Raw genomic sequence first — 24,347 nt, 5'->3', positions numbered from 1 at the left:
AAGTCTCTCGGGTGGTTTCTGACCAGCTTGCGCCTGCAGCCTCTCCATTCCTGCAGGTTGCAGAACAGATGAACCAGCCCAGTCCCCACTTCCAGCCCCTCCTCCCTAAGTCCCACTTCTTCTAACAGCTCCAGCACGTTTACCCTCAGGGTTGAAATCCTTTGGGCTGACAGTGCCTGTCTTGCACACTGCTTTCATTGCGTCTTCAGCTGGAGAACAGTTTCCTCACCAAAGCTGCATCCGTTTCTTCCCTCGGACTGTTGCATTTCCCTGGCTGTTACTCTGTTCTTGGTGATTTTCTCCAGTTCGTTCAGTCACTCTGTCGTGTCCTACTCTTTGTGACCTCATGGACTGCAGCACGCCAGGCCTCCCTGTCCATCACCAATTCCAAGTTCACTCAAACTCATGTCTATTGAGTCGGTGATGCCATCCAACCATCTCATCCTGTGGCGCCCCCTTCTCCTCCTGCCCTCAATCTTTCCAAGCATCAGGGTCTTTTCCAATGAGTCAGCTCTTTGCATCAGGTGGCCACAGTACTGGAGTTTCAGCTTCAGCATTAGTCCTTCCAGTGAACACCCAGGACTGATTTCCTTTAGGATGGACTGGTTGGATCTCCTTGCCGTCCAGGGACTCTCAAGAGTCTTCTCCAACACCAGAGTTCACCACACCTGGCTTATCCTTTACTGAATATATTGTGTTTCCACTGAATTTTTATTCTCTTGGGGGACCAAGCGTATGAATTTTGCTGTTTCTCATGGTCTCTGGCAAATTGGAGACTCTTACTCGGTATGTGTTAACTGAGAAAAAGAGAGAATGAACTGTGTCATGTCTTACCCATGTAAGTCGAACTTCTCTACCAAGCTTAGTAAAATTCACCATGGGATGGGTTGTCATTTTCATGGTTAGTTTTTTGTCTTCAAGATAATAACAGTAGCTGCATAAGTCAGATTCTGCGGAAGAATCATCTGTGTTTTTATTATTTTATTTTTTAATCTACTGCTTCTCTAATGAGTTTGTAATTTCCATGTCAGGTTGCAAATGAAAAACTGAATCGTTGCTTTTCGGTTTGGAGGATCTCAACAGATGTCTTCGACTCACTCTGTGTAAATGTGGTCTTTTGATATTCTGATGCTTTGAGCTGGCAGTTCCTTTTTCGCTTGACCGTGTCTGCTTAGGGAACCTGCGTTCGCTAAGAAAGATGTATTGCAACCGTGTCCTTCCCCTTCCCCAAAACCTGAAATTTTTTGCTTCTTACCTAGAGAATGAAAATCAAGATATTTTAACCTGCTACCTCACGTCTTTTGTGGCTAGGTAAAAGCGTCGCTTTAATTATTTTTAATGCCTCTGCAACTCTTCCATATCTGTGTTTTTCAAATGCATTTTTGAAATGAAGAATTAAAACAGGATCTGAGGGGGAGAGACGACTTTCCTAAAGTTTCTGAGCAATTTAGAATGGGCACAGTGGGGGAAGGAGAGGGTGGGGTGAATTGAGAGAGCAGCCCTGACAGATGTATACTCCGACCGTGTGTAAAACAGATACTTAGTGGGAAGCTGCTACATGGCACAGGGAGCTCAGCGCAGGGCTCTGTGATGACCTACAGGGGTGGGTGGGGGGTGGGAGGTTCGCAAGGGAGGGGGCATATGTATACGTATGGCTGATTTACACTGTCATACAGCAGAAACTAACCCAACATCATAAAGCTATTATCCTCCAATTAAAAAAAAAAAAAAAAACGAGGTCAAGAACCAAAATGAAATTATGACCTTAGTTTAATAGTTGTGTTGGAAAATGGGAACACGGGATTTTCACAGTATGAAAAAATCAGACCTTCCAAATAATTGTCCACTTTGTGTCCTTCATAATAATGTTGTATCATGAAAACAAGTCAAAATTACATTATCTTTATCATTGACACAAGCGTAGATTATTGCATCTGCCTTCGCAGTTATGGTTCTGGAACACAGTTGTTCAGTGCCTGGAACATAACGAAAGATACATAAATATACGTAACTCCGTTATTGTTGCATGCAAAAGCATAACTGTGTATGTGTGAATACATATTTCCATTCGTAATCGCAGTTATTTAAGTTACTGTTAACACATCCATTATCGTTACTTGCAAAGACATAATTTTGTATATACAGTGCATATGTGTAATATAACATTATATATATATATATATGTAAAAATGGTTGGATGGCATCACCGCCTCAATTGACATGAGTTTGGGTAAACTCCGGGATGGTGATGGACAGGGAGGCCTGGCGTGCTGCGATGGCAAAGAGCCGCAGACGACTGAGCGACTGAACTGAACTGATATATGTAAATAACACCATAATTTAGATTAGCTATTTTTATTTCTCTCCCCATCTCTCTGACTCTCATTCTGCTATCTCTGCCCGTCACTCTTCAGTAGTGAGAACTGTTCAACATTGAGGTTTAGTTGATTTACAGCGTCCGTAACTCGATGGCTGCTGTCCACTATAATTGCCGAAACCGTGACGGTTCTCCCCACCATCGTAGTTACCTCCAAAATTTCCTCCTTCATTGTAACCATCATACCCATGTGTCCGTGTTTCGGTCCACACCCCCAAAGCCTCTACCTCTGTAACCAAGACCACGGCCATTAGGGCCCCGTCACTTCCAGATCCATCGTGTCCACCATCCCCTCCTGCAAAACTCGATCTGCAGCCACCACCTGGAGACTTTTCCTCCACGACCCATACAGTTTCCAGAGCCACCTGCCTCACCTCTTTGTGGTCCAGCAGGTTGCATCTCTTATTGAGAAAGGGTCTTCTTCATGTGACAACTATGTCCATGAACAGTGTGGTATTTGTTTAAATTTATTTTTGGCTGCCTGCCCTGGGTCTTCGTTGCTACGTGTGGGTTTTCCCTGGTGGCGGCAAGCGGGGGCTCCTCTCCAGTGTTCTGTGGACTTCTCACTGCGGTGGCTTCTCTTGTTGTGAAGCACAGGCTCCAGGGTGTGGGCTTATTCATTTTGATGCACGGGGTTGGGGTGGAGAGGTTGGGAGCGCTTACTGGCCCCGAGGCACGTGGGATCTTCCAGGACCAGGGATCAAACCCCTGTCTCCTGCATTGGCAGGTGGATTCTCCATGACTGGACCACCAGCAAAGCCTTGCATTTCTTGATTAGAAAGGACCTTTTCTTCACTTCGCAATTATGTCAATAAATAGTGTGCTACTTCTGAACACCAGTGTTACCAAATGTATCAGGATCATGAAAAAGTTAAGTCCTCTCTTGACCTGCACTCTGCCCATCTCCCGTAAGTTCTGCAGTTTCAGTCTTGCCATATGTTTCAAAGTCATCTCTCAAATTACAGTGTATATTTTTAACACCACCGACAAACACGTTCTTCAGGGTTAGATGGGCACAGGGGCTTTAGCAGATCCTCTGTACAAACAGCTGCCTTTGGTTCCACGAGATGACCGTCAACCTCATGGAGTCGCCCACACCTTCCTGAGTCCATGCCTTCCACACAAAGCTAAGTCACAAAACCAAAGCCCGTGCAGGGTCTGGTCCGCGGCCTCTCTCATCTCCACACAATCTGTGAGTACACTTCATCTTCCAGAACATTCTCTTAAGCACTCGACCACAGTTGCAAAGATCTGATCACTAATTATCAGTGGGTTTTTTTTTTTTTTAATAAAGATGACTTAACTGGCAGGTAGAGACCTTACTTTGCCAACAAACGTCCGTCTAGTCAAGCCTATGGTTTTTCCAGTGGTCATGTACGGATGTGAGAGTTGGACTATAAAGAAAGCTGAGCGCCGGAGAATTGATGCTTTTGAACTGTGGTGTTGGAGAAGACTCTTGAGAGTCCCTTGGACTGCAGGGAGATCCAACCAGTCCATCCTAAAGGAAGTCAGTCCTAAATATTCATTGGAAAGACTGATGCTAAAGCTGAAACTCCAATCCCCTTCATGGAGACTATACCCTCATTACCGCCTCACCTCCTGATAACATTACATTGGGGAAGAGACAAAAACATCCTGTCTTTCTCTCTATATATACAGATAGATCAATAAACAGACACAGTATAATGAATGGATCAATAAATAGACGCAGTATTGGTGGTTTACTCACTAAGTCGTGTCCAACTCTTGCGACCCCATGGACTGAAGCCCGCCAGGCTCCTCTGTCCATGGGATTCTCCAGGCAAGAATGCTGGAGTGGGTACCACTTCCTGCTCCAAGATGTAGTATGAGGTTAAGAATATTCCTAACATAATTCGTTTTGAAACTAGTACTGTGTGTATTTCCTATTTATTACTGCCCCTTGTGCTCTTAACACACTTATTTTTTTTAACTGTTTTTTTTTTTTTAATCAAAGTCTTCATTGAACTTGTTACAATATTGCTTCTGGGTTTTTTTCGTTTTGGCCACAGAGCATGGGGGGATCTTACCTCCCTGACCAGGCATCACACCTGCACCCTCTGCATTGGAAGCTGAAGTCTTAATTACTGGATCACCAGGGAAGTCCCTACGTTGTCTTATTTTTTGTCTCCTGTGTGTATATGACAATTCAAAATAAAGTAATAAACAACATGTATTATTTATTATCAACCTACCTAATCAAGTTGTTTACTCTGTATTAAATAGTACAGTATGTATAAAATATATCATTTTTGAGTATAATAAATATGGAGAATGGTATATATATGTTTTTCTTTTATCCAAACAAGATGCATCTGTTGTGTATGCACTATTAGCGAGTTTCCATACTTGAATAGGCAAGTACGCAAGATCTCTGGACCCACTGTGTTCATGCACACAAGAATAAAGGAGAAGAAAACCAGAAATGAGGCCGTGTAAGCTCAGGGTCAACAATGTGCAGTGAATGAAAAGGCCGAAGAGAGAGACACACTTGGACAGAACGTGTTCTGTGCAGAGGCCTTGGCGAACCAACCCACTCTCACCCCACGACGCTAATGGTGTAGACCCCGGGCAAGTTCAAGGACTGTTGACATCTGTCTTCAGCCTTGAACATTTGAGCCAGAAATGCTAATTTCACAAATTCCTAGAAGAGAGGGGAAAAAAAGCCATCAAGTCATATCCGCTACTCATTGATAACCCCAAATAAGTTTTTACTCTCTAGAAACCACTGCCTATTGCCTAACTGTTAAAAAGAAAATGACAACATAACTTGCAGAGGGGAGGGGGGAAAAATCATATTCAGGGAAATTGTATGCAAGGAGACTTGAAGCAGCCCATGGTTGTAAAGCATTCAAGAGACAAACGCACTCATCCATTTCTTGGGGCACAAGGAGAGATGGGGAGTGGGGAACCCCACAAAATGCAGCCTTCTCTGTCAGCCAGAGACGAGGCCACGAATAGTCAGAAATCAGTTTAGCCACACAGCTCCAGCTCCGAACCTGGAAATGAAAAGTTAGCATCCGCGTTTCCATGTCAGCCCTGACACGGCGGAGACCATGAATCCCGGGGCTTTGGGCCTAGATCAGGCCTGTGTGAATGGCCACCCGTGAGCTCCCTTCAGGGAGAAGAAGGTTATGGGGTTTGGAGCAGCAGCGTGTGCAGGCAGGAACAGTGGAGAAAGGTCTTTCTACGTATCAGCAGACTTGCCGCTCACTCAATGTAGATTTAAATGGGGGCGTTTTCTCCCCAGAGACACTGGGCTCCCTTGGTGGCTCTGATGGGAAAGAATCTGCCTGCAATGCACGAAACCCAGGTTTGATGCCTGGACTGGGAAGATCCCCTGGAGAAGGGAATGGCAACCCACTCCAGTATTCTCACCTGGAAAATCCCATGGACAGAGGAGCCTGGGGATGGTTACAATCCACGGGGTCACAGAGAGTCGGACACGACTGAGCAACTAACATTTCCTCATTAGGTAACAAACCTACCCATGTCTCCAGGAAAAACCTCTGAGCGACTGACAGGTCCCAAGTTTATTAAAGAGCATTAATGATAGTATTCCTTCTGAAAAAGAAAAATGATGTAGACAACCTCCCTGGGTTTTCTTTTTCCTTACTTTTATGATTCTTACTTTAAAAGTCATTTTGAAGACATCCCCTTAGGTAAAATAGGAAGTTCTTTATTTTTTATTACAAGCAAAAGAATCAACTTTAAATTCACTTCTCGAGAGGTTTCCCAGCTACTATAAAGATGATAATAGAGCCAATAAAATTTAACTGACTTCTAGAAAATCTTCTGTCAGGAATCTCATTTGAGACGGTCTTGAACTTTTAATGGCATTTTTTTTTTCCTACCTTAATCATAGATGTGGCTCCTTCTTGACAAGCCTGTGATTTATACCTGTGGCTCGAAACAGTATCACAAATACTATACAACGACCTTTATTTTGAGCATGAAACCTAAAGCCTGACGTGAAACTTGGGATTTTATTTGGTTTTTTTTAAAGCTAAATTGTAATATAATGAACTGATTGTACATTTTTACATGACCATTGATTCTGGTCAAAACGTACCCTCCGAAATTTTATTACAATTGCAGAAGTAGTTTATAATCTTTTTGCACTAGGAAAATTCTATCGGTGGAATTTTCCACACTGGTGCCAGAGAGTATTTATTTATAGTATTTCATGCTTAGTTGCTCAGTGATGTCTGACTCTGCAATGCCATGGACTGTAGCCCGCCAGACTCCTCTATCCACAGGATTCTCTAGGCAAGAGTACTGGAGTGGGTTGCCACTTCCTCCCCCAGGGGATATTCCAAATCCCAGGATAGAACCCATGTCTCTTGTGTCTTCTGCATTGGCAGGCTAATGCTTTACCACTGAGCCACATGGAAAGCCCTTTTTATAGTACTGGGTTGGCCAAATAGTCTGCATTTTTCCATATGAAAAACACAAATGAACTCTTTGGCCAAGCCAATAAATATGCTAGTAGATAAACTCTGAATCAAAGGTAAATGTAGAAAAAAAATCAGAATGACCATCTTTGGGCATATCCATTCCTTCCATTGTCTAAAAATGCATGCCCTTGCATTTTCTAGTAAAGCGTTTGATTTTGTTGTTCTTTTAAAGAGAGTCTAAGAGTAGGTTTTGTTTTATTAAAAAAGAAAAATAAACTGGGAGGGACATTGAGAGATTTATCTGGCGGACTTGGTTGACCCAGCAGATGAAGAGGTCCTTGGTGAGATGTAGGCTTTTGGGGCATCACTTGTCATCACTTACCTGTAGGTAGCTCAGGTGGTGCACAGTGTCCCTGGAGCTCTTCCATCTCCCTGTAAACCAGAAATAGAAAAAGCCAAGAGGCCGGGTGTAGGCGGACAAGGGAGCGGTCATCCGAGTCTCCTGGGTCAGCAGTTCACGTGAACTCACGGCAGGCATTCAGGTCACCAAGCCCTTGAGATGAATTCCGCACTCCATGAGCTGAAAGTCTCCTGTGGGTTGTCTTTTCATCTCATGGATCCTCGTATATCAGCACTGCTGTTGTTCAGTCGCTCTGTTGTGTCTGACTGCGACCCCATGGACTGCAGCACACCAGGCTTCCCTGTCCTTCACTGTCTCCAGGATGGAATAATCCAGGTATTTTTGACGTGTTTGTGGGAGGTGAATGCCACATGCGTGTGTCACTGTCTTGATTCCTCTCTTACATTAGAGTTTTTGAATGTTGTGAGGGACAGACTTTATTAGAATTTAAAAAAGAAAAATGACATTTTCATATGCCAGAATATTAAAGACAACAGGAAAAATTGCTAGCGGTTTGCAATATATTTAATCCAATCTCGTCTGTCTTTTTGCAGATGTCCAGAGTATCTAAGGGGATTTCCTTTATGGCTCAGGGGAAAAGAACCCGCCAGCCTATGCAGGAGACCTGGGTTCAATCCCTGGGTTGGACAGATCCCCTGGAGAAGGAAATGGCAACCCACTCCAGCATTCTTGCTGGGAGAATCCTGTGGACAGAGGAGCCTGGCGGGGCTACAGTCCATGGGATCGCAAAGAATCGGACATGACTAAGTAACTGAACAATAACAACAACTCAACAATATACCCATGTTTTTTTTTTTTTAATTTTATTTTATTTTTAAACTTTACATAATTGTATTAGTTTTGCCAAATATCAAAATGAATCCGCCACAGGCATACATGTGTTCCCCATCCTGAACCCTCCTCCCTCCTCCCTCCCCACACCATCCCTCTGGGTCGTCCCAGTGCACCAGCCCCAAGCATCCAGCATCGCGCATCAAACCTGGACTGGCAACTCGTTTCTTACATGATATTCTACATGTTTCAATGTCACTCTCCCAAATCTTCCCACCCTCTCCCTCTCCCACAGAGTCCATAAGACTGTTCTATACATCAGTGTCTCTTTTGCTGTCTCGTACACCAGGTTATTGTTACCATCTTTCTAAATTCCATATATATGCATTAGTATACTGTATTTATGTTTTTCCTTCTGGCTTACTTCACTCTGTATAATAGGCTCCAGTTTCATCTATCTCATTAGAACTGATTCAAATGTATTCTTTTTAATGGCTGAGTAATACTCCATTGTGTATATGTACCATAGCTTTCTTATCCATTCATCTGCTGATGAATGTTTTTAAGTAAAAGCTATGACCACACTATACTCTGTAATGTTTAACACGAACTGACCAAAATCAGACTATGACTATTAAACACATTTCAAAATCAGAGCTGGCTTTGACAGCTTCTCTGTGCGTGGCCTTGTTGAACATCCTTAATTCATTCCACATGTGGCTGTGTATGGTCATCAGCAAGATGGGGCTCTCAGACAGAATTTGTAAATGTTAGATCAAAGGCAGAGGAATTAAGAGACAGAGGAGGATCCAGTGACGTGACTTGTAAGACACAGACTGGATGTCAGGGGCTCACGTCTGACTGCACGTGAGGTACCACCAAAATCAGACGTCACATCCGAGGGGCGTCCAGCCTCTCGAAGGTGACTGGCACCTTGGTCTCACCACCATCCACGGTGCAACCCACGCTGAGTCTGTATGAGCAGCATGCGTGAGGTCTTGTGACAAGGGGCAAAGCCACAGACAGGCAGTTGTCCTCTTAGGAAATATTGAGTATATCTACCAACACCAGACAAAAGGCAGCAACAGTAGACCATATAGGACTCCTGCAGTCATCCGTGCTCCTCAAGGACAACGGAGGAGCTCAACTGGCTATCTGGCGGTGGAGTCATGGGTTCGATCCCTGGTCAGCGAACTTAAGACCCCACAAGCTGTGCTGTGCTCAGTTGCTCAGCTGTGTCAGACTCTGTGTGACCTCATGGACTGTAGCCCGCCAGGCTCCTCTGTCCACGGGATTCTCCAGGCAAGAATACTGGAGTGGGTTGTCATTTCCTTCTCCAGAGGATCTTCCCGTCATAGGGATGGAACCACCCACATCTCCTGCTTTGGCAGGCAGCTTCTTTACCACTAGCACCATATTACTTGTTAGGTGTCTTTTCAAATTTGCATTTTAAAAGCTTTTGCACAGCACAGGAAACCATCCACTGAATGAAAAGACAACCGATATCACAGGTTGTCTATTTACAAATGTTGTAACCAGTAAGGGGTTAATATCCAATGTATATACCCAATTCCTACAACTCTACATTAAAAGAAACAACCCAGTTTTAAGATAATGTCCGTCAACAGATGAATGGATAAAGAACTTGTGGTACATATACACAATGGAATATTACTCAGCCATAAAAAAACGGAACGCATTTGAGTCTGTTCTAATGAGATGAATGAACCTGGAGCCTATTATACAGAGTGAAGTGAGTCAGAAAGAGAAAGAAAAATACCATATTCTAACACATACATACAGAATCTAGAAAGATGGCACCAAATAATTTTTTTGCAGGGCAGCAAATGGAGAAACAGACATAGAGAACAGATTTATGGCCATGGAGAGAGGGGAGGAGAGGCTGAGGCGTATGGAAAGAGTAACATGGAAACTTCCATCACCATATGTAAAATAGAGAGCCAACAGGAATGTGTTGTTTGGCTCAGGAAACCCAAACAGGGGCTCTGTGTCAACCTAGAGGGGTAGGATAGGGAGGGAGGTGGGAGGGAGATTCAAGAGGGAAGGGACATATGTATACCTATGGCTGATTCATGCTGAGGTTTGACAGAAAACAGCAAAATTCTGTAAAGCAATTATTCTTTAGTTCAGTTGCTCAGTCCTGTCTGACTCTTTGTGACCCCATGGATGGCAGCACGCCAGGCCTTCCTGTCCATCACCAAGTCCCAGAGTTTACCCAAACTCATGTCCATCGAGTTGGTGATGCCATCCAGCCATCTCATCCTCTGTCGTCCCCTTCTCCCACCTTCAGTCTTTCTCAGCATCAGAATCTTTTCAAATGAAATTTGAAAATTTTCAAATTTTTTATTGAAATTATCCTTTAAAAAAATATTTTTAAATGAGCAGAACCAATAAATATACATTTCTCCAAACAAGACGTACAGATGGCCAATAGGCACATGAAAAGATGCTCAAGATCACTCATTATTAGAGAAATGCAGAGCAAAACTACCCTGAGGTCCCACCTCACACCAGTCAGAAGGGCCATCATCAACAAGTCCACAAACCAATGCCAAAGAGAGTGTGGGGAAAAAAAGGGACCCTCCTAAACTGTTGATGGGGATAGAAACTGGTGCTGTCACTATGGAGAACAGTTATGTCAGTTCCTCAATGGACAGGAGTTTGAGCAGACTCCAGAAGCAGGTGAAGGACAGGGAAGCCTGGCATGCTGCAGTCCATGGGGTCAAAGAGAGTCGGACACGACTTGGTGACTCAACGAGAGCAATGCAGTTTCCTTAAAAAACTGAAAATACAGCTGCCATATAACCCTGTAGTTCCATTCTGGGGTATATACCTGTAAATTTAGATTTAAAAAAAAAAAAACACACAAATATGAAGTGAAGTGTTAGTCACTCAGTCATGTTCCGACTCTCTGCAACCCCATGAGCTGTAGCCTGCCAGGCTCCTCTGTCCATGAGGTTCTCCAGGCAAGAATCCTGGAGTAGGTTGCCATTTCCTTCTCCAGGGCATCTTCCCAACCCAGGGATCGAACCCTGGTCTCCTGCATTGAGGGCAGATTCTTTACCAACTGATGGAACATAAACTACAGAGCCTGCTACAAAGTATTTCTGCCATCATGACTGAATGAAACCACTGCTCACATCACCACATAGTATGTAAAACCACATTGTTTATCGTTCAGAGCATTTGTGCTTTCTCAGTATTTTCATGCATCGTGAATATGGGGTTCTGTTCAGAATAGGTAAAGTGCAGCTTCTCAAAAAATAGAAGAATTTACAGCATTAAGACGCACAGACTAGTAGATATAAAATAACTTACAAAGGTATATTGTTTTATATATACTATATAGTCAATATTATATATATATAATATATTCAATATTGTATATATTATACAGCCAGCACTGTATATATTGTGTGTGTATATATATATATATCTATGCTGCTGCTGCTGCTGCTAAGTCGTTTCAGTCGTGTCCGACTCTGTGCGACCCCGTAGACGGCAGCCCGCCAGGCTCCCCCGTCCCTGGGATTCTCCAGGCAAGAACACTGGAGTGGGTTGCCATTTCCTTCTCCAATGCATGAAAGTGAAAAGTGAAAGTGAAGTCGCTCAGTCGTGGCCAACTCTTTGTGACCCCATGAACTGCAGCCCACCAGGCTCCTCCGTCCATGGGATTTTCCAGGCAAGAGTACTGGAGTGGGGTGCCATTGATATACAATATTGTATATATTGTATAGCCATTACTTTGTATATCTACAAATGGGGCACAACCTTTGAAAATTTTGAGACACTATACTGTTTACTTAAAATGTATATAATATTGTACATCAACTGTACTTCAATTAAAGATAATTTTTTGAAGATTCAGCTACTTTTAATTTTGTGTTTATTTTTTACTGAAGTATGGTTGCTTTATACTGTGTTAGTTTCTACTGAACAGCAAAATCAATCAGCTATATGCATGTATAGATCCCCTCTTTTTTGGATTGCCCTCCCATTTAAGTCACCACAAAGCATTAAGTAGAGTTCCCTGTGCTCTACAATAGGTTCTCAATAAAAGATAGCTTAAAGAGAAATTAAAGAGTTTATCTGGAGGAGAGCATGACAACCCACTCCAGTGTTCTTGCCTGGAGAATCCCATGGACAGAGGAGCCTGGTGGGCTACAGTCTATGGGGTCGCAAAGAGTTGGACACGACTGAACAACTAAACACGAGTTTATAAATGTAATACATGTAAGACTTCTTTAATAAAACCAGTTAGCAACTCAAAAAGATAGGGTAAAATGAGTTAATAGTAGCAGCACAAAAAGTTAGAATGAAGGAATTTGAACATGTGGTGACAAATGTCTGAGTGAACTGTTCAACCAAGCTTTAAGAAAAGGGGGTGATGTTGTAACTATTTTGAAACACTAAGACTCAAAAATTGTCCAAAAAGTATACAACAAGAAGATTGTAAAATTCTATTGAAATCGTTTTTCCCTTTGGCAAAGCCCATCCGTGGAAAGTTGACTGCCAGGCGGTATGTAAACACCATGAAAGATGAGGCTGATCAGCTTTAGAGAAAATAACATTTTAAGACAATGCTTCATAATGCAAATTAACACACATAAAGAAACAAGAGTCTGTGTCCAAGCCTGCTTTTAGCAAGAAAGACCAGAAACAGTTGCCAAATGATCACAGTATCATTGTCTGAAGTGTTTCCCAGAAAGGTGCAATTCACTTTGAAGTAGTCTTGTTAACAAAACACCAGTCCTCTTCAGCTCATGCTAGAATTTATGCAACGTTTTTACACACTCCATTTCTTTGATCAAAACCCCTTTGGAATGAAGAAGGGCCTTGGGCATTATCTGCATTCCACAGAATACAGCAACTCATAAATACTGAAATTTGTCAAATTCATACACACACCGCCAAGACAGAAACCACTAACATGTCCTAAGATTATTTACCTCCAAGTCCACAGTCGCACATTTATAGCCCCTAAATGAGGGCTTCCCTGGTGGCTCAATGACAAAGAATCTGCCTGCCGATGCAGGAGACCCGGGTTCAAACTCTGGGTCGGGAAGATCCCCTGGAGAAGGGAACGGCAACCCACTCAGGTATTCTTGCCTGGAGGATCCCATCAACAGAGGAGCCTGGCGGGCTGCAGCTCATGGGGTCACAAAGAGTCTGTATTCAGGATATATTGGAATTCTTTGAGGGGTAGTTCTTTTAAATAGTTTGCTCAAAATTGTGTTTGTTTGTTTGTTTAGATGCATTTTTTTTTAATGGCTCATCGGTTGTTAGTTCCCTGAAGTGAAGAGTGAAAATCGCTCAGTCATGTCTGACTCTCTGCGACCCCATAGACTGTAGCCCTGCCAGGCTCCTCTGTCCATGAGGATTCTCCAGACAAGAATACTGGAGTGGGTTGCCATGCCCTTCTCTAGGAGATCTTCCCAACCTGGAGAACGAACCCACGTCTCTTGCGTGGCAGGAGGATTCATTACCACCAAGCCGCCTGGGGGGCCCATGTATCGTCTTCATGTGGGATCTTCCCCAACCAGATATCAAAGTCTCACCCCCTGCACTGGAAGCTCAGAGGCTTATCCACTGCTGCTCTTCTTGTTCAGTCACTAAGTCGTGTGTGACTCTTTGGGACCCCATGGACTGTACACACCAGGCTCCTCTGTCCTTCACCATCTCCTGGAGTTTGCTCATGTCCATTGAGTCCATTTCTTTCTAACCATAAATATGAATGTGCAGACCATCCCTTTGCAGTCTTGCCAAACTGAAGGTTCTGATTCAGGAGCTGAGATACAGCCGTGAAATTCACCCCCGACAAAATTCCGATGGCACTGATTCAAAGACCATACATGGAGGACCGAAACCAAGAAGGTTGGGTTTTGAAAGCTTCAGGCCTTCCCAAGTGCCCCTAGTGGTAAAGAATCCACCTGCCCATACAGGAGACACAAAAGGTGGGTTCGATCCCATGGTTGGGAAGATCCCCTGGCGAAGGAAGTAGCAACCCCCTCCAGTATTCCTACCTGGAGAATCCCATGGACACAGAAGGCTGGTGGGCTACAGTCCATGGGGTCACACAGAGTTGGACATGCCTGAGGGACTGAGCACTACTGTTCACTTCCACTTGCAGATGGAGCCATCACAACATGCAGACACTGTCCTCAGCTTTGGCACTAGATAAAAACGCTTCGTGTTTTTACCAGCTTTTGTTCAGATGCAATTCACGTGTCATGAAAGACAGTCTTACTGTTCACAGTAGGTAACATGAAAGCAACCCAAGGATCCATCAACAGTAGAATGAATAAACAAGATGTGGTCCATATATACAATGGAATAGTGTATTGCATTGCAGGCGGATTCTTGACCAGCTGAGCTACCAGGGAAGCCCAACGGAATATTCCTCAGCCATAAAAAAAAAAGAATGAAATAATACCATTTGAAGCAACATGCATGTTCCTGGAGATTATCACACTAAATGAAGACAAAAGACCAATGCCATACGATATCACGTACATGCATCATCAAACAGGATAATACAACTGGACTTACCTATCGGAGAAGGCAGTGGCACCCCACTCCAGTACTCTTGCCTGGAGAACCTATGACAGAAACCAGGGCTCAGAGAACAGGCTTGTGGTTGGCAAGCGGAAGGAGACTGGGGGAGGAATGGACTAGGAGTTTGGAGGTAGCTGGCGCAAACTATCATATATGCAGTGAATAAACGAGGTCCTACCAAGAGCATAGGGAACTATACCCAATATCCTGTGATAAACTACAATGTAAAACTATGAAAACTGCAGATATATAGGTATTAATACACATGTATAATCGACTCAATTTGCTTGAGAGCAGAAGTTAACACATTGTAAATCAACCATGTTTCCATAAAATACAATTTTTTAAATGCATTCTTGAAAATGTTTGCAGTTCAGTGGTTTTTGGTATATTTAGTATCTGCAAACGTCACCACCTTCTATCCCAGAATATTTTCTTCACCCTAAAAAGACATTTTTTATCCATTAACAGCCCCCCGCCTCCTCTATACCCCCTCTCCCAGACAGCAATCACTAACCTATTTTCTGTCTCCATGTGTTCTCATGTGTACATAACGCATTCCACATAAAATTAAACACGCTGTGTCTTGTGTGGTGGGCTTCTTTCACCAAGCACAGCACTTCAGTTCAGTTCAGTTCAGCCGCTCAGTCGTGTTCGACTCTTTGCGACCCCAGGAATCGCAGCACGCCAGGCCTCCCTGTCCATCACCAACTCCCGGAGTTCACTCAGACTCATGTCCATCAAGTCAGTGATGCCATCCAGCCATCTCATCCTCTGTCATCCCCTTCTCCTCCCACCTTCAATCTTTCCCAGTATCTGGGTCTTTTCCAGTGACTCAGTTCTTCCCATCAGGTAGCCAGAGTATTGGAGTTTCAGCTTCAGCATCAGTCCTTCCAATAATATTCAGGACTGATTCTCTTTAGGATAGACTGGTTGGATCTCCTTGCAGTCCAAGGGGCTCTCAAGAGTCTTCTCCAACACCACAGTTCAAAAGCATCAATTCTTCGGCACTCAGCTTTCTTCACAGTCCAACTCTCACATCCATACATGACCACTGGAAAAACCATAGCCTTGACTAGACAGACCTTTGTTGGCAAAGTAATGTCTCTGCTTTTGAATATGCTATCTAGGTTGGTCATAACTTTCCGTCCAAGGAGTAAGCGTCTTTTAATTTCATGGCTGCAATCACCATCTGCAGTGATTTTGGAGCCCCCCCAAAAAAAATGTCTGACACTGTTTCCGCTGTTTCCCCATCTATTTCCCATGAAGTGATGGGACCAAGATGCCATGATCTTCGTTTTCTGAATGTTGAGCTTTAAGCCAACGTTTTCACTCTCATCTTTCACTTTTCATCAAGAGGCTTTTTAGTTGCTCTTCACTTTGTGCCATAAGGGTGGTGTCATCTCCATGTCTAAGGTTATTGACTGTGCTTAGCCTGTTTTAAATACATACAATGAACAGTCCCAGTAGAGATGCTAGAAGAAATATCACTGCTAAATAAAACCACGTATCCAATTTCCAGAAAGACAAGTGTACACAATGCAAACAGATATTCCTTATGTTGACCTGATCTAGTGACACATGCTTAAAGCTCACAGTTGCTACATGTCTGCATACATTGTAGCAGGCTTGTGTGGTTTCTAATACTTTGAAAGAGTATTAAGAATGAAGCAACAGATACCCGGACAAAAATACATTTTAAAGTTTGTAACCTAATTCCTCAGATAGGCAAATGATACCACTCTAATGGCAGAAAGTGAAGAGGAACTAAAGAGCCTCTTGATAAAGGTGAAAGAGAGTAAAAAAGTTGGCTTGGAATCTCAGCATTAAAAAAATGAAGATCATGGCATCTGGTCCCATCAGTTCAGTTCAGTTCAGTTGCTCAGTCATGCCCAACTCTTTGTGACCCCATGGAGTGCAGCACACTAGGCCTCCCTGTCCATCACCAACTCCCGGACTTTACTCAAATTCATGTCCATCAAGTCAGTGATGCCATCCAACCATCTCGTCCTCTGTCGTCCCCTTCTCCTCCTGCCTTCAATCTTTCCCAGCATCAGGCTCTTTTCCAGTGAGTCAGCTCTTCACCTCAGGTGGCCAAATATTGGAGTTTCAGCTTCAGCATCAGTCCTTCTAATGAATATTCAGGACTGATCTCCTTTAGGATGGACAGGTTTGATCTCCTTGCAGTCCAAGGGACTCTCTAGAGTCTTCTCCAACAACACAGTTCAAAAACATAAATTCCTTGGCCCTCAGCTTTCTTTATGGTCCAACTCTCACATCACATCCTGGTCCCATCACTTCAAGGCAAATACAAGGCAGAAAAGTTGAAACAGTGACAGACTTTATTTTCTCGGGCTCCAAAATCACTGCAGACGATGATTGCCACCATGAAAATTAAAGACACTTGCTCCTTGGGTGAAAAGCTATGATAAACATAGACAGCATATTAAAAAGCAGAAACATTACTTTGCCAACAAAGGTCCATACAGTCAAAGCTGTGGTTTTTCCAGTAGTCATGTACGGATGTGAGAGTTGGACTATAAAGAAAGGTGAGCACCGAAGAATTGATGCTTTTGAACTGTGGTGTTGGAGAAGACTCTTGAGAGTCCCTTGCACTGCAAGGAGGTCAACCCCATTAATCCTAAAGGAACTCAGTCCTGAATATGCATTGGAAGGACTGATGCTGAAGCCCCAGTACTTTGGCCATCTGATGCAAAGAGCTGACTCATTTGAAAAGACCCTGATGCTGCGAAAGATTGAGGGCAGGAGGAGAAGGGGACGACAGAGGATGAGATGGCTGGATGGCATCACCGACTCAATGGACATGAGTTTGAGCAAGCTCCGGGAGTTGGTGATGGACAGGGAGGCCTGGTGTGCTGCAAGCCATGGGGTCGCAAAGAGTCGGACGTGACTAAGCAACTGAACGACAAACCTAATTCCAGATGTCTAATTCTGCCGCTTTCTCCTATTTCCAAACTTCTCTCTACCTTTTTCGGTTAAGTGTACGAGTTACCACAAGGGCTTTTGGGGCTTATTTTTCAGAGAACTATTTAATCATCCAGTAACAACCTGGAATATCATGAACTAGTCCTGGGTGTAGAATCTGTGTCCTCCCCGCAGTGCTTGTTGAAAACAGCAAGGTCATTTTTACAGCCACAACCAGCCATTTTCATCAGACACACTGTCATATTCTAGAATAAGGTACCAATTGTGTAATAGATTCTCTCATAGTAATCCTAGCACCTTTTTTTTTTAATAAAATGGAATTTTCTTTCAGCATTATCCCAATCATGGAAGTGCTCTTTTGTATAAAAAATCACTTGATAAAAGAAATAGAAATGTCTTGACTTTGTGAGCACAGAGTGCTGGCAATCCGGCTAAATAATTCTCTCCGTAACTGATCTCGACAGCTCGGCACCAACTGCAAAACCAACAATTTTTCCTTTAAAGATCAATGCTTTCTCGGGGTTTATTACAGCGAGGAAAGATTCCTTCCTCAAAGGCCTTTCAATTTCTCTCTCCCTCAATAACGGCACCATTCTCCGTTTCTGGTAATGGTTCGCAATGGATCATTAGATAAATGCCTTTTTAATCAAGAGAAGCCAGGTGTACTGGGAAAACGGGATGATGGAGTAGCTTCAGTCTCTCAGCTTCATTAGTCCCGGACAAGCCATCATGCACTTTTCTTACTGATTCTGCTTGAGAGACCAACCCTTGCCGGCGTCTATTAACGATGACAGCTCCTTTATTACTTGATGAGAACACGGCCATGTTTCCATCGTCAGTGCTCACATTCTCCTCCATCCCCAAAGCCTGGCAATTCACAGAGTCACCTCCACCTTCCAGGAGCCCGACCCCTCCTTTTTTCGTCCTTACCACGTGATGTTGGAGAAGACCCTTGAGACTGCAAGGAGATCCAACCAGTCCATTCTAAAGGAGATCAGCCCTGGGTATTCTTTGGAAGGACTGATGCTAAAGCTGAAACTCCAGTACTTTGGCCACCTCATGCAAAGAGTTGACTCCTTGGAAAAGACTCTGATGCTGGGAGGGATTGGGGGCAGGAGGAGAAGGGGACGACAGAGGATGAGATGGCTGGATGGCATCACCGACTCGATGGACGTGAGTTTGAGTGAACTCCGGGATATGGTGATGGACAGGGTGGCCTGGTGTGCTGCGATTCGTGGGGTTGCAAAGAGTCGGACACGACTGAGCAACTGAACTGAACTGAACTGAACTGAACACATCTCCAAAATTACCGCACAAATGCAGAATTAACCATCGTGCCTTCAAGTCCTTCTGGTCTACCTGCCCCACACCTCTTCGCCAATGGACTGAAGGTACCTACCTGCTCAGTGGCTTAGTCACGTCCAACTCTTTTTGACCCTGTGGACCGTAGCCCACCAGGCTCCTCTGTCCATTGGAGTGGGTTGCCATGACCTCCTCCAGGGAATCTTCCCAACCCAGGGATTGAACTCGGGTCTCCCGCATTGCAGGCAGATTCTTTACCGTCCGAGCCACCAGGCAAGTCTGCACACGCACTAAACTCAGGACCTCGATTACGGTCCCTAAAACATTAAATGACACTGACAGCAAACAAATTTTCTCTTTAAAACATAAGGATAGAGACTTCCCAGGGAGTGCAGTGGTTAGCAATCCCCAGTGAACGGGACACAGGTTCAATCCCTGATCAGGGGGCTAAGATCCCACATGTCGTGGGACAACTGAGCCCTGGGTAGCAGCAACTAAGACCCAATGCAGCCAATCAGTTCAGTTGCTCAGTCGTGTCCGACTCTTTGTGACCCCATGGACTATAGCACACCAGGCCTCCCTGTCCATCACCAACTCCCAGAGTCTACTGAAACTCATGTCCATGGAGTCAGTGATGCCATCCAACCATCTCATCCTCTGTCATCCCCATCTCCTCCTGCCTTCAATCTTTCCCAGTATCAGGGTCTTTTCCAATAATAAGACAGAAGGGTGTGAGCTGTGGCCAGAGTCAAATCAGATAATATTTATGTTTTCCAAGTTAATTTAAAGGTAACTTTGCAGTAAGGATGACTAATTATATACACTTTCTAATCTAGTTCCTATCTTTGCTCCAAATTCAGAATAATGACTTCAAGTGCTAAATCTGTAAAACTAAGGATTGGGTTGGCCAAAAAGCTTGTTGGGGTTTTCCATGGTATATAAAATCACAAACAAACTTTTTGGCCAACCTAGCATATTGGCAAGAAATTCTGCTCACGGTAACAGGAAAATTGCTCGTATTGGAGTCATTGTGGCTCAAACAGGAAGGAATCTGCCTGCAATGCAGGAGACCTGGGTTTGATGCCTGGGTCAGGAAGATCCTCTGGAGAAGGAAATGGCAACCCACTCCCATATTCCTGCCTGGGAAATCCCATGGACAGAGGAGCCTGGCGGGATACAGTCCATGGGCTCACAAAGAGTACGACATGACTGAAGGGACTTAGCATGCACGTACAGGGTGACAAAGGCATGACACCTTATCATAAAAATACATATATAGAGTGGTGGGGGCGGGCAGCAGGCTCAAGGAGGAGGGGACATATATGTGCTTATGGCTGATCCCCGATGTTGTACTGCAGAAAGCAATACAACATGATAAAGCAGTTACCCTACAATTAACAAAAAGACTACTATTATCCAAATTATTTTTTAAAAATACATATATACAGAGCCATGGATGGACCTAGAGTCTGTAACAGAGAGTGAAGTCAGACAGAGAAAAACAATATCGTACATTAACACGTACATGTGGAATCTGAAAAAATTGGTACAGACGGTCTTCTTTACTAAGCGGAAATAGAGACACATATGGAAAGAACAGTCATGGACACCAGGGGGACTAAGAGGGGTAGGGTGGGATGAATTATAGCATTTACACTACAGGTATTTTGTATAAAATAGATGACTAATGAGAATTGTACACCACGGGAAGGCTGCTCAATGTTCCATGGTGGCCTCAATGGGAAGGAAATCCAGAAAAGAGGGTGGTATGTGTATGGCTGGCTCATTTTGCCATACAGCAGAAACTAACACACCATTGTAATACAACTATATCGCAACAAACATTAATTTTAACAAATCTCCCATGTGAAAATGGAAATGGTGATGTGTGACACTCTCTCTTTGTTCTTGTAGGAGCTGGGCCACCGTCTAAAGAACATCTAGACAGTAAGTCAAGCCTATTTTTTATTCTGGGCAGACAGAAAACTGCACAGGCTTTGGAGTGAAGAAAATAATGTATGATGTGATGCTTCATAGATCAACAGAGACCGGTGAGGTGAATGCAAGGTTGGGAGGGACTCGGGAGAAAGAAGTGGGTGTGGATCTGAGTCTGCATTTGTGCTTGGTGAAGAGAGACTGTTTTCTGAGATCTGCTGGCAGTGGGCTTAGGAATTATCGATTCTCCACGCTCTCTAATCTCTGATTGCGATCTGGGGTGGCTCGAAGGTACCTGTGTCTTGACTTCTACTCTAGAGACAGCAACTTATCTCATGCATGTAACACGCTGCTTCCATCCAAAGACAACACTGTATCGACGTATTAATGTATTCTCATCGTATTAATGACATACCCTCTATTTCTGGTATGATTTATCCTTTTCTGTTTTCTTTTAAAAGATGGTAGAGACGAGCATTTGCAATTGACATAATCTTGAATATTTTACTAACCTGTTCACTTATGCAAAGGAACGTCAGTGAATAATGATTGCTGGATCACATGGTAACTCGATTTTTAATTTTTTAAGGAACCCCCATATTGTTCTCCACAGTGGCTGCACCAATTCACATTCCCACCCACACTGTAGGAGGGCTCCCTTCTCTCCACACCCTCTCCAGCATTTATTGTGTGTAGACATTTTGATGAGGGCCATTCTGACCAGTATGAGTGGTTCCTTCAGCATATTTTGCATTTCTCTAATAATTAGTGACAAAGAAGGCAATGGCACCCCACTCCAGTACTCTTGCCTGGAAAATCCCATGGATGGAGGAGCCTGGTGGGCTGCAGTCCATGGGGTCGCTGAGGGTTGGACACGATTGAGTGACTTTACTTTCACTTTTCACTTTCATACATTGGAGAAGGAAATGGCAACCCACTCCAGTGTTCTTGCCTGGAGAATCCCAGGGATGGGGAAGCCTGGTGGGCTGCCATCTATGGGGTCACACAGAGTCGGACACGACTGAAGTGACTTAGCAATAGCAATAGCAATAATTAGTGACGTTGAGCATCTTTTCAAGTGCCTGTTAGCCATCTGTAGGTCTTCTTTGGAGAAACGTCTGTTTAGGTCTCCTGACCATTTTTTGACTGGGTGTGAGTGTTTTAAAGGGATCATATTAAATGCTGGAAACCCACGCTATACAGCGGCTTCATATTATAATAGAATATACAAGTGAATACAAGTGCGCTACACGCTTATGAATCTTGGAAGTTAATTGATATTCTATGTTATATTAGCACCTCAAAGCTAAAAATCTTCCCTGATTATTTTCCTGAGACATGTCAGTAATTTGAAACAGAGTGATATTGCATTACAAGTATGTGAAAGTCATTCAGTCCTGTTTGTGACCCCATGGACTATACATTCCATGGCATTCTCCAGGTCAGAACCCTGGAGTGGGTAGCCTTTCCTTTCTCCAGTGGATCTTCCCAACACCAGAATCGAACTGGGGTCTCATGCATTGCAGGCGGATTCTTTACCAACTGAGCCATCAGGAAAGTCCTTTACAAGTATATGTGAAACTTTATATTGTGAAGAATATTTGCTCCTACATCATCTCATAGATGGGCTTCCCTGGTGGTTCAGATGGTAAAGAATCTCTCTGCCGATGCAGGAGACCCAGGTTTGAGACCCCTCACACTGGTCAGAATGGCCCTCATCAAAAAGTCTACACACAATAAATGCTGGAGAGGGTGTGGAGAGAAAGGAACCCTCCTACAGTGTGGGTGGGAATATGAATTGGTGCAGCCAATTGTTTGATCAGGAAGATCCCCTGGACAAGGGAATGACAACCCCTTCCAGTACTGTTGCCTGGAGAATCCCATGGACAGAGGAACCTGGTGGGCTGCAGTCCATGGGGTCACAAAGAGTTAGACACAACTGAGTGACTGAACAATATGTGTTTAATATATAACACATGTTATATTAACCCACATATTATTTATATGTAATATATTGTAATATAATATAGAATAGGTCATATTTTATATTAAATAAAAATAATATATTTTATATAATATAGAAGCACATTATTTTAATTAATTTAATTATACTATATGTATACTATATATACTATATGTATACTATACTATACTATTATGATACTCCTTATATACTATAAGTTGTATATATTGTATGTATTGTATATATTTTGTGTACTCATACTAGTATACATTATACACACATTTGATGTGTATTGATATAAGTACATAAATAAATGTAAAGAAAAAATTTTTATGTGTATCATTAAAAAAAAATTGTTTATTGAATTTGTTACAATATTGCTTTTATATTATGTTTTGGTTTTCCAGCCAAGAGGCATATGGAATCTTGGCTCCACGTCCAGGGATCAAACCTACATCCTGTACACTGGAAGAAGAAATCTTAGCCACTGGACCACCAGGGACGTCCCGTAAATAAATACATTTTAATGTAAAAAAAATATATATATATATATATATATCCTCATTCGAACTCTTCAACTGCACATTCCTCGAAACTTCATTTTTTTGAGACTGATAATGTGAGGTCCAGAGCCTTCTTCGTCATCCTGATCACCATGGAGACTTTCCAAAAGATGTTATTTATTTGCTAAGCCACTCCACTTCTCTGGAGTGTTTCTCTAGCTTCACTATCACACTGAGCTCAGCTTTCAGAGCTTTCTTAGCCAGACACACTTGTGCTCCTGGAATGCCTCTGATTTTCACTCGCCGGCCGTCTTATAAAGAAACAGAATCAGAGACTTCCCTACTGGGTCAGCAGTAAAGAACCCACCTGCCAACGCAGGAGAGGTAAGAGACACAGGTTCGATCCCCGGGTAGGGAAGATCCCCTGGAGGAGGGCGTGGCAACCCACTCCAGTATTCTCGCCTGGAGAATCCCATGGACAGAGGAGCCTGGCGGGCTACGGTCCATGGAATCCCAAGGGTTGGATACAATATAGTGACTAAACAACAACACGGCTTATAAAGATACCGAATCAGGGACTTCCCAGGCGCCTCAGTGGTAGAGAATCCCCCGGCCAGTGCAGGAGACACAGTTGAATCCCTTTTCTGGAAGCATGCCACATGTTGCGTAGCGACTAAGCCCAGGCCCCATGACTACTGAGCCTCTGCTCTAGAGCTGGGACCTGCAACTCCTGAACCCACAGGCTCCGACTACTGAAGCCAGTGCACCATTGAGCCCGAGCTCTGCAACAAGGAGAGCCAGCGAAATGAGAAGCCTGAACCCTGCAACCAAAAGCAGTCTCCATGCACCGTGACTAGAGAAAGCCCACACACAGCAAGAAGCAAGACCCAGCACAGCCACACAAAAAATGCACAAGGTGAGAATTGTGAAATAAGTTTTATTTGGGGGCAAAATGAGGACTCTGGCCAGGAGACAGCACCTCGGATAGCTCTGAGTAGTTGCTTCTAAGAGGCAGGGGTCGGGGTGGAGGCGGGGAGGTCCGTTTAGAGGTGATTCTGGTGCAGGAACTGTTATTAAGTCTCTCCGTCATGTCTGACTCTTTGCAACTGCATGACTAGCCCGCCAGGCTCCTCTGTCC

The 24,347-nt window shown here is 43.7% G+C and overlaps 1 protein-coding gene across 6 annotated transcripts in view; it reads left to right on the top strand.

Annotated features, from left to right (window-relative positions):
- The window catches only part of LOC147339695 (uncharacterized), a 203,712-nt gene extending 180,468 nt beyond the window's left edge, over positions 1-23,244 (top strand). For 3 of the 6 annotated variants that reach the window (XR_015158364.1, XR_015158340.1, XM_086386183.1), the window contains one exon: positions 4,408-4,673. The gene's annotated coding sequence lies outside the window, so the exon portion shown is untranslated. Of the gene's footprint in view, positions 1-1,031; positions 2,149-4,407; positions 4,674-20,722; positions 20,860-23,113 lie in introns of those variants that run through there. The other 3 variants (XR_015158341.1, XR_015158343.1, XR_015158342.1) reach the window with 3 other exon arrangements.
- The last annotated feature ends 1,103 nt before the right edge of the window (positions 23,245-24,347 follow it).

The sequence above is a fragment of the Bos grunniens genome, chromosome X (genome assembly GCF_055505025.1).
Source record: "Bos grunniens cultivar Pamir isolate PY7600 chromosome X, Bosgru_T2T1.0, whole genome shotgun sequence".
Taxonomy (NCBI): Eukaryota; Metazoa; Chordata; class Mammalia; order Artiodactyla; family Bovidae; genus Bos; species Bos grunniens.
This window is presented reverse-complemented; position numbering and strand designations above follow the sequence as displayed.